Source organism: Engraulis encrasicolus, chromosome 19, assembly GCF_034702125.1.
Source record: "Engraulis encrasicolus isolate BLACKSEA-1 chromosome 19, IST_EnEncr_1.0, whole genome shotgun sequence".
Classification (NCBI taxonomy): Eukaryota; Metazoa; Chordata; class Actinopteri; order Clupeiformes; family Engraulidae; genus Engraulis; species Engraulis encrasicolus.
Window position 1 is genome coordinate 9836866 of NC_085875.1, and position 10000 is coordinate 9846865.

At 49.2% G+C, this 10000-nt stretch overlaps 1 protein-coding gene across 1 annotated transcript in view; it reads right to left on the reverse strand.

Moving 5' to 3' along the window:
- The window catches only part of ralgapa1 (Ral GTPase activating protein catalytic subunit alpha 1), a 171500-nt gene that overhangs the window by 15079 nt on the left and 146421 nt on the right, over positions 1 to 10000 (reverse strand). The gene's annotated exons all lie outside the window — the stretch shown is intronic.

Consider the following 10000-nt stretch of genomic DNA (forward strand, 5'->3'; position numbering starts at 1 on the left):
GCCCCTCAAGGGGGAGACTAGAGGAGAAGAGAAGAGGATATAATAAGAAAAAAGATGAGAGGAAAAAGAGGAGAAGAAAGGAGGAGCAGGTAGCTTGGGCTAGTCTTCCGCTGAGCTTGTATCGTTGTCATGCTGCTCAAGTCAACTCCTGAGCGCCGGAGAGGGAAAATAGGAGCGAGTGAAGTGAGGAGAACAGGACACAAGAGGAGAAGAAAGGAGGAGCAGGGTTGCTCAGGAGGGGTGGAGGAGGGGGAGAATGTCATGAGCTGGGCTCCTCCCGAGCCTCTTTCATTGTCACGGCGCTCGACCCGACTCCTCAGTGGCAGAGAGGAGAAGCGGAGCCCAGAGTGAGAAGGAGCGGAGGGGAGGAGGGGAGGAGGGGAGAGGAAGAGAGGAGAAAAGAGGACAGGTAGATGAGATGAGAGGGAAAAGAGGAGAAGAATGGAGGAGCAGGGTGCACAGGGCTCCTGCCGAGCTTTTTTTTTTTGTCATTGTCACAGCGCTCGAGTCGAGTCCTGAGGGGCGGAGAGGAGCCGCTGAAATTGGCACCGAGGCTGAGGCAGCGGGGCACGCTTGTTAGCACATTAGGGGTGCCACCGCCACATCCACGGGGGAGGGGAGGAGAGGGGAGGGGAGAGGGGAAGAGGGGAGGGGAAGAGAGAAGGGGAAGAGGGAAAGAGGAGAAGAGGGGGAGAGGGGAAGAGGGGAGGGGAAGAGGGGTGCGGAGCGGTGCTGCTGATGTGTGTGTGTGTGTGTGTGTGTGTGTGTGTGTGTGTGTGTGTGTGTGTGTGTGTGTGTACTTGGAGTATCGGTGTGTGAGAGTTGTGTGTATGTGTCAGTGCATCTGCGTCTCTGTGTGTGCATGTGAGAGTATCTGTATCTGTGTGTGTGTGTCGAGCCTGGCGTGTGCGCGCAGTATTTTGCATCATTCTGTGGAAGAGATGTGTATGTGTCAAGGAAAGCGTGTATACGTGTGTGTGTGTGTGTGTGTGACTGTGTGTATGAGGAGAATACGGGAGGGGGTCCAGGAGCACAGACCCCACCCCCCCCCCTTCCCCCGTAGCCCTCTGCTGTTGGTGTTAATTCACCATGGCCAACATGCTACTGCTGATAGCCCCACAAATTGCTCCCTTCTGATCCACACACACACACACGCGCGCACACACACACACACACACGCTCACGCACACACGCACACACGCACACACAGAGCATCTAGTGACCCCGTTTCCTCTTTCCTCACAGGCCCACACTCAACTCATCCAACTCTCCTCTGAGAAAGAATATGAAGACAGAGATGAAGAGAAAAGAAGACTGCTTGCTCGCTCTCTCTCTCTGTCTCTCTCTCTCTCTCTATCTCTCTCTCTCTATCTCTCTCTCTCTCTCTCTCTCTCTCTCTCTCTCTCTCTCTCTCGCTCGCTCGCTCGCTCGGCAAAAAGAGGAGAGGAGAGCGGGAAGGAGGTGAACGAGGGAGAGGGATGGTAGCTCTCTCTTCACAAAAGAAGAGGAAAAGAAGGAGAACAGAAGTAGAGCGTGAGAGAGAGAGAGAGAGAGACAAAGAGAGAGAGAGAGAGAGAGAGAGAGAGAGAGAGAGAGAGAGAGAGAGAGAGAGAGAGAGAGACAAAGAGAGAGAGAGAGAGAGAGAGAGAGAGAGAGAGAGAGAGAGAGAGAGAGAGAGAGAGAGAGAGAGAGAGAGAGAGAGAGAGAGAGAGAGCGAGAGAGGAGGCAGTTGTCTCTCTAGACATTGAGCCACAAGTCAATTGGTGTGAGAGTTGAGAGAGGCCCAGGATGGAGCAGAAAAAAAATATGGCCACAGTGGCGGTCCTACAATGACTTGTGCTCCGGTCGAGGCCCCCTCACATGCCCAGCCGCTTTCGAGGTGACCCCGCCCCCGACAAAAAAAACCCTGACAAAAAACACTTATAATAACAGACAAAAGCCACTAATAGTAATGTTATTATTGCAATAATGGGGTAATAGTTCAGAATTAACACTTAAAATATTTTTAATATGTTTATAACTATTTTGACAAATTTCTAGCGATTTTTCGGATGTCATACGTACAAAAGGAGTCAACAATGAAAAGGTAGAGAAAAGACACACACACACACACACACACACACACACACACACACACACACACACACACACACACACACACACACACACACACGCACTGTATGAATAATATGACTGACAAAGACTGGCCATGCAGCCCCACCAGAGGGCCAATCCTGTAAGGCAATCTGTGGTTATTTGGCTTAACGAGCGGATGTGAGGAATATGGAAGAATGAGGAATATTGATTGCAGGCATTTAAGTCTCAAGCGAGCCTGCTTTGGGACAGAGAGATACTGGAGCGAGAGCGAGAGAGAGAGAGAGAGAGAGAGAGAGAGAGAGAGAGAGAGAGAGAGAGAGAGATAGAGAAGAGAGAGAGAGAGTGCATGAGAGAGAGGGCAAGAGGAATGCTGGCTGGCCTAAACCATGAGGGTCCAATGCAATAGGCCTCTTCCCCCATCTCCTCACTCTCTCCCTCCTCCTGCTAATTCTTGAATGCCAATTTACAGCAGCAATTACCAGGAGGCTCTTGTCTGGAAGAACACTAGAAACACAGCCTCACAAGAGGACAAGAATAGGGGTGTTGGTGTGTGTGTGTGGGCGTGTAGCTGGGTAGGTGTGTGTACAAGTGCAAGACTGAGATTACGGTTGTTGTCCCTCCTCTGGGCTTTACACACGCACGCACGCACGCACGCACGCACGCACGCACGCACGCACGCACGCGGACACGCGCACACACACACACACACCCCTGGACCACAGGGGCTCGCCGGTCTAATTGCTGGTATTCACGCCACCCTTCTCCTCGTCCATCTGTCTCCATTGTGCTACAGTAGGCCCTGGATTCCTCAGGAGCAGAGTGGGGGGAGAGGAGAGGAGAGAGAAGAAGAGAAGAGAAGAGAAGAGAAGAGAAGAGAAGAGAAGGGGAGAGAAGGGGAGAGAAGGGGAGAGAAGGGGAGAAGAGAGAAGAAGAGAGGAGGGGAGAAGAGAGAAGAAGAGAGGAGAAGAGGAGAGAAGAGGACAGAATAAGAGAGAGGAGAAGAGAAGAAAAGAGAAGAGAACAGAGGGGTAATGGAGGGAGAAGAGAATAGAAGAAGAGGAGAAGAAAAGTGAGGACAGGGACGGGAGAGAGAGAAGAAGAAGAGAGACAGCAGAGAGGACAGATCAACAAGGGGAGCGAGATGGAGAGAGGAGAGCAGTGGGATGGAGAGAGGAGGGGAGCGAGATGGAGAGAGGAGAGCAGTGGGATGGAGAGAGGAGGGGAGTGGGATGGAGAGAGGAGGGGAGTGAGATGGAGAGAGGAGGGGAGCGAGATGGAGAGAGGAGAGCAGTGGGATGGAGAGAGGAGGGGAGCGAGATGGAGAGAGGAGAGCAGTGGGATGGAGAGAGGAGGGGAGCGAGATGGAGAGAGGAGAGCAGTGGGATGGAGAGAGGAGGGGAGCGAGATGGAGAGAGGAGAGCAGTGGGATGGAGAGAGGAGGGGAGCGAGATGGAGAGAGGAGAGCAGTGGGATGGAGAGAGGAGGGGAGCGAGATGGAGAGAGGAGAGCAGTGGGATGGAGAGAGGAGGGGAGCGAGATGGAGAGAGGAGAGCAGTGGGATGGAGAGAGGAGGGGAGCGAGATGGAGAGAGGAGAGCAGTGGGATGCTGGTTGGCATGAAAAGGCGGCAGCAGGAGAGGACAGGAGGAGTGTGACGGGCTGTCACATCGGTCACAAGACACTGGGGCTGAAACCATGGCCCTGACTACAGCTCCTGGAACAGTCTTGGGACCCACCATTTTCCACTCTCATTCGGTCGCGACCCAATTTTTTTAGCGTTCAAGTCAATTCAATGCAATTCTCAAAATGTAACCAAGACTCGAATGACTGGTTGCGCGCTATCAACCTCGCATAAACATTCAGATTGTATCTATGACGACAGATGACACAGAGTTCACTAACCTATCAAAATAAAAGTTGTAAATTGTTGCAGGCAAAGTTGGATTTTTTCTTTTTAGAATTACGTTTTTTTTACACCAAGGCTCCGCGACCCACCCATGACCCCTCCGTGACCCACTTTTGGGTCGCAACCCACCAGTTGAGAAACACTGCTCTAAAACACACTGTACATACACATATACACACACTCGCTCCGTCTCAGACAGACACAGAGGCACAAGTGTGTACACAGAACACACACATGCGTGCATGCATGTGAGCGCGCACACACAGGCACATGCACGCACACGCATAGAAACTCACCCGCCGAGCAGCACCATGCAAGAAAGGCCCTCTCTGCGCCATATCCTGCCGTGCGACACCAATTACAGCCTAGCCAATTATAACACAGTAGCACTACAGCACAGCGGAGGCACAGCACAGTAGCACTGCAACAGCACAGCAGCGGAACAAGAGTGGTGTGTGGAGCGCAGCACGGCGGCTAGCAACACTACGAACTCTGCATGGGACGCCGCCGACACCACAGCTCAACAGAGGAGACGGAACTCAACTCGACTCTTCTTCTGCACCCATAGTGTGCCCTGACATGGTGTCGGAATGAGTCCCTTTCAGTCGGCTGCAGTAGAGTGGCTCTAGACTGTTTTTATACCTAAAGGAATAAGGATTTGAAGGAATTGAAGGATAAGTACACTATTTTGAACATTAAGCCCCTTTTCTGAATTGTAAAAAAAGGTAGAGTGGTCCTCACCAATTTTTTGAGGTTTGCTGCCGTGTCTGTTATTTGGCTAATTTGGATTTTGTATCAGAAATGGCCATAGAATCGCTTTAGCATGGCCGTCTATGGACATATCCATATCTGTTCTTAAAAACACCCTAAACATTTGTTCTCAAGAATGTGCTATTCACCGAGTGTTTAGTGGCGCTCACTGGTATTCCATAACAAGTTTGGTAGAGAAACATGGCTTTTATAGTGTTTTATGTAGCATTTTTAAAATACATCTTTTCCATTCACAAAATGGTAAATTAAAAAAATGATGGGAGCCATATCTCACTTTCGAACTTGTTAGAGCAAACAGTGTCATATCAACCTGAAAATTGGCGCTGTATAAAAGTGAATAAGAAGCACACAATTAAATATAGTTTTAATCGCATCGTCTAAATTATTACCGTAAATAAACTATGAAAAAACCAACACACAGTACATGCAAACCAGTCTGAGCAACAGTCCAGTGTACTGTATGTATTGCAGTATGTTTGTGTGTATATTGAAGAATGGACAGCCTACAGCCTTTTATGTGTTGTGAAATATGACTTCATAAAAACCTCTCAATAGGACCCAAAGAGAAGAATGGCAGTGAAAGTTGTGAGGTCAATGGCCTTAACACTGTGCAGTGCAGCAGGCTGATGTACAACGACATCAGAGAGAGAGAGAGAGAGAGAGAGAGAGAGAGAGAGAGAGAGAGAGAGAGAGAGAGAGAGAGAGAGAGAGAGAGAGAGGAAGAGAGGAAGAGAGGAAGAAAGATAGCGGGGAGGGAGAGAGAGGATGAAAGAGAGGAGGGAGGTAGATGGAAAGAGGGAGAGGGAAGGGACGGGAGGGGAGAGATAGAGAAAGAAACATCGCACAAATAATCGAATTGGAGGAGTTTTACAGGCTGTAATTGCAGAAATCTATGTGTGCCCTGGAGTGGAGGCTAATCCCTTTATTCCTCCATCTGATGGCCGTGATATGGAAGGGGCCCCTCTAACAGTGATTTTATTAGCTGGGACACAGCAGCCAGCCAACAAACGCACACACACGGAGAGAGAGAGAGAGAGAGAGAGAGAGAGAGAGAGAGAGAGAGAGAGAGAGAGAGAGAGAGAGAGAGAGAGAGAGAGAGAAGAGAGAGAGAGAACGCGAGTGAAAAAACAAGGAGGGGTGCCTGGCTGTCCTTACTGCATCCCCAGCCCCCCCCAAACTAACCCCTCATCACCCCCCCGGCCACTAGGCCGTCATTACGGGGCCAATGTCCCCACAGATGAGCGGCGAGATAGAGCTGGAGACAGAGACAGAGACAGATACAGGGAGATGGGCCTGGGCCCTGGCCCCCCCTTAATGCAGCGTAGCCTGGGGGCCCCTGTACGCCACGCCACCACCAGCCACACACCACGCAGTCAAGACGCACACACACACACACACAGGTGCAAGGACGTGCACACACACAAGCATATGCACGAACACACGCACGCATGCACAGGTGCACGCACACGCACACACACACAGGTGCACGCACACACACAAGCATACGCACGAATGCACGCACGCATGCACAGGCACTAACACAAGCACATAAGCACACACACACACACACACACACGCACGCACGCACACACATGCACAGGTCCCCTCTCTGCCGCCTGCTGTTCCTCCCTACAGACACACAGGGCTTCGCTATTAATCACCTGGCCAAACGCAATTGAGGACGGGGACGGGGGATGGTGTGTGCGTGCTTGTGTGTGTGTGTGTGTGTGAGAGATGGCCATGAAGATCAGTGGTGATCCCCCTCTCATCCCCCCCGCACACACACACACCACCCAGTCCCCCTATTTATCGCACTCTAAGTGCCTGGGGTGAAGCATGTGTGTGAGTGCGTCCATGCCTGCGTGCATGGGTCTGTGTGACTATGGATGTGTGTGTGGATGTGTGTGTGGATGTGTGTGTGGATGTGTGTGTGTGTGTGTGTGTGTGTGTGTGTGTGTGTGTGTGTGTGTGTGTGTGTGTGTGTGTGTGTGTGTGTGTGTGTGTGTGTGTGTGTGTGTGTGTGTACGCTGAGCTGTCATGAAAAGTAATGCTTACCTAATGTCAAAGGTGCACATGGGTGAAGACATTAATGTTATGAGAGTTGCTTAAGGGGGTTTGGGGGGGTGGAGGGAGGTAGGGAGGGAGGGAGGGATGGGGAACTTACATGTGTGTACTACTCAAACACAAGCCCGGACAGACACACATGCAAGCACTAGCACGCACACAGTGACGCAAAAGCATTGATTAGGGGAGCCCAGTGGTTCGGCCATCTGCCATCACACATGCGTGCGTACGTGCATGCATGCGTGCGTGCGTGCGTATTTACGTACTGGTGTGCGTGCGTGCGTACATGGGTGCATGGTGCGTGCCTGCGTATTTACGTACTGGCGTGCGTGCAGGGTGCATGGTGCGTGCGTGCGTGCGTGTGTTGTGGTGGTGTGGTTGGTGGGGGGAGTAATCAACCAGTGCTCTCCCCCATCCTCCTCCATGACTGAGGTAAACTGAGCATGGTACCGTCCCACCGCACTGCTCCCCATGGGGCGCCACTGAGGGCTGCCTCCTTGCACGGGTGAGGCATAAATGCAATTTCGTTGTGTGCAGTGTTCACTTGTGTGCTGTGGAGTGCTGTGTCACAATGACAATGGGAGTTGGAGTTTCCCAATGGGCTTTCACTTTCTGTGTTCCACCTAAGAGTGATTCTACGATTTCCCTACGCTTTTGGCAAAAGCAAAATGTCAATTATCAGTATTTTTTCAACTAAATGACCTGGATGATTATATTGTGTATATATTTAAGTTTCCAAACAAACAAATTGCCAAGCTTAATCTTAAATAATTTGATAAATACTCTAATGAAAGCGAACATTTGCTTAATTATTTTGTCAACAGTGTTATGGAAATACTACAGAGTTGAAACAATATATGTTTGAAAGTGCTTATGTCCCTTAGCAGTAATGTTGTCATTAATCTGTGCAACTGATATAGAAAATGTGATTGTTGAGCTTCATAAGTAGGATTTTATGAGTCACTGTGATACAGACTGACACATTTTTCATCATAAATCCCTGTAACGTCTGATTTGAATATAGTCACCCTCCTTACACAAGACTTCCTTCTCCAGAGATAATCCCTAGTGTATGTTCATAGGATTTTTCCAACACATAAGGGATCAATAGCGCAAAAACACTTTCAAAACAGTCAACGGTGTAACTCAACTGTGTTACGGTCAACAGTGCAGGGGAACAAGTCGGCACTTTTTTAGGAGAAAAAAACAGAGCAGACAAACCCATCTCCCTAGAACACTAATTATTTTGTTTGCTTGTCTGTCAATATGGATATAAATTGGCAAAAACATACTCCTCCTCAACTGTCATCAGTGTTGCCAGATTGGGCTGGTTCCCGCCCAATTGGACTGCTTAGGATGGCCGTGTGCGGGTAAAAATGGCATCTATCAGAAAAACCTTCCCACTGCCATATAAATCAATAGAATTGGGCGGGTTTTTAGGGCGGATTTTGATCATTTTTTGGGCTGGAAATCATCAACCTCATCTGGCAACCCTGACTGTCATACTTAATTGTAACACCATTGACGGTAACACCGTTGACATTTCAGCCATTTCTATGGTGTTGTGCTAACTGAGGACCTCAGAAGTTCCACCACAACACCTTAATCGATTCATGTATCTGTATGCTTTATCTGTGTTTTTCTACATGTGATTTCTAATTCAGATTCTTATGAATATGTTGATAACACTGTTGACAGGCAATTTTCCCGCTATGAGAACATGAAAAAGAATGGATTAAATTATGGAAGGATGGAGCTCAAAATTTACCAAAAAGTCTTCCCATATCCTGCCAAAGAGGTTATGACATCACGTGATGTTATTCGTATGGCCTAAGACCAAACCATTACTGATTTATGGAGGCGGTTTCAGACCGTGACACAGTTAACACAGTTTTCGTGGACACACACAAAATGGCAAATTTCATGTATAATGGAAAGGACAGTGGTCTTTCTGACAGTTTTGTCATATTGTGATGATTACTGTGAATCAACATTTGCAATCGTCTTGGGCAAAACAAGTTTCTTTACATGCTAATATGAAGACTGAATCTGACATTTGGAAAACAGGACGGCATGAAAACGCCCAAAACCAGTATTAAATATTCATTCTTGCTGAGGGAAATAATGCTATGTCTACACTTTCTGTATTATATGAAAGATAAATGTTTTCTAATGTCCAAAACATCATTGGATGCAGTTAATAGTTAGTGAAATTGCCAAATAAAATCCACGGACTTAAAAGTGTAGGCGAATTAGAGAATCACTCCTAAGCTGATTTGGCACTGAGGAGCGACGCCACTCACAGGCTTCCTGAGAACACACACAAGAGGGGCCCAGGGCCCTGGATGAATGCTATCTCACGGGCACCTACTGGCCCTCAACCACAAACATATATGCACGCACACACGCATACACACACGCACACACACGCACGCACGCACACACGCACGCACACACACACGCACGCACACACACACACACGCACGCACGCGCACGCGCACGCGCACACGCACACGCACACGCACACGCACACGCACACGCACACAGTTGCTGATCGCCTTTCTCCCAATCACTGGCCAAAGGGAGGCAGGAGAAGGTCGATGGCCCTGAGATGATACAGAGGACAAAGGTTCACCGTGGAGGAGGATGCTGCTGCATGTAGCCAAGAGGTTCTCAAAGTGGCAGCTAACAGTGTGAATAATCATGAGTGGTGTTGGTCTTTTAATATTGACTTACTCACAGTGCTTCCCAAAGGCTTTCTGCTAGGACCTCCTTTTGGACCGAAGTTTGAAAATAAATGAATAGTTAAGGAGTGAAGAGAGATTGAGAGAGAAAGGGAGAGAGAGGGAGACAAAGGGAGGAGAGAGAGAGAGAGAGAGAGAGAGAGGCAGAGAGATCAAGAGTAACAGAGATGATGGGAGAGAGGGATGTAGAGAGGGAGAGAGAGGGATGGAGGAAGGGGGGAAGTAGAGAGGGAAAGAGGGAGGGAGAGGGAGAGTGTGAGAGAGAGAGAGTGAGTGAGTGAGTGAGTGAGTGAGAGAGAGAGAGAGAGAGAGAGAGAGAGAGAGAGAGAGAGAGAGAGAGAGAGAGAGAGAGAGAGAGAGAGAGAGAACAGAGAAAGAGAGAGAAGGGAAGAGAACAGATCGCTGGCTGGTTAACTGAG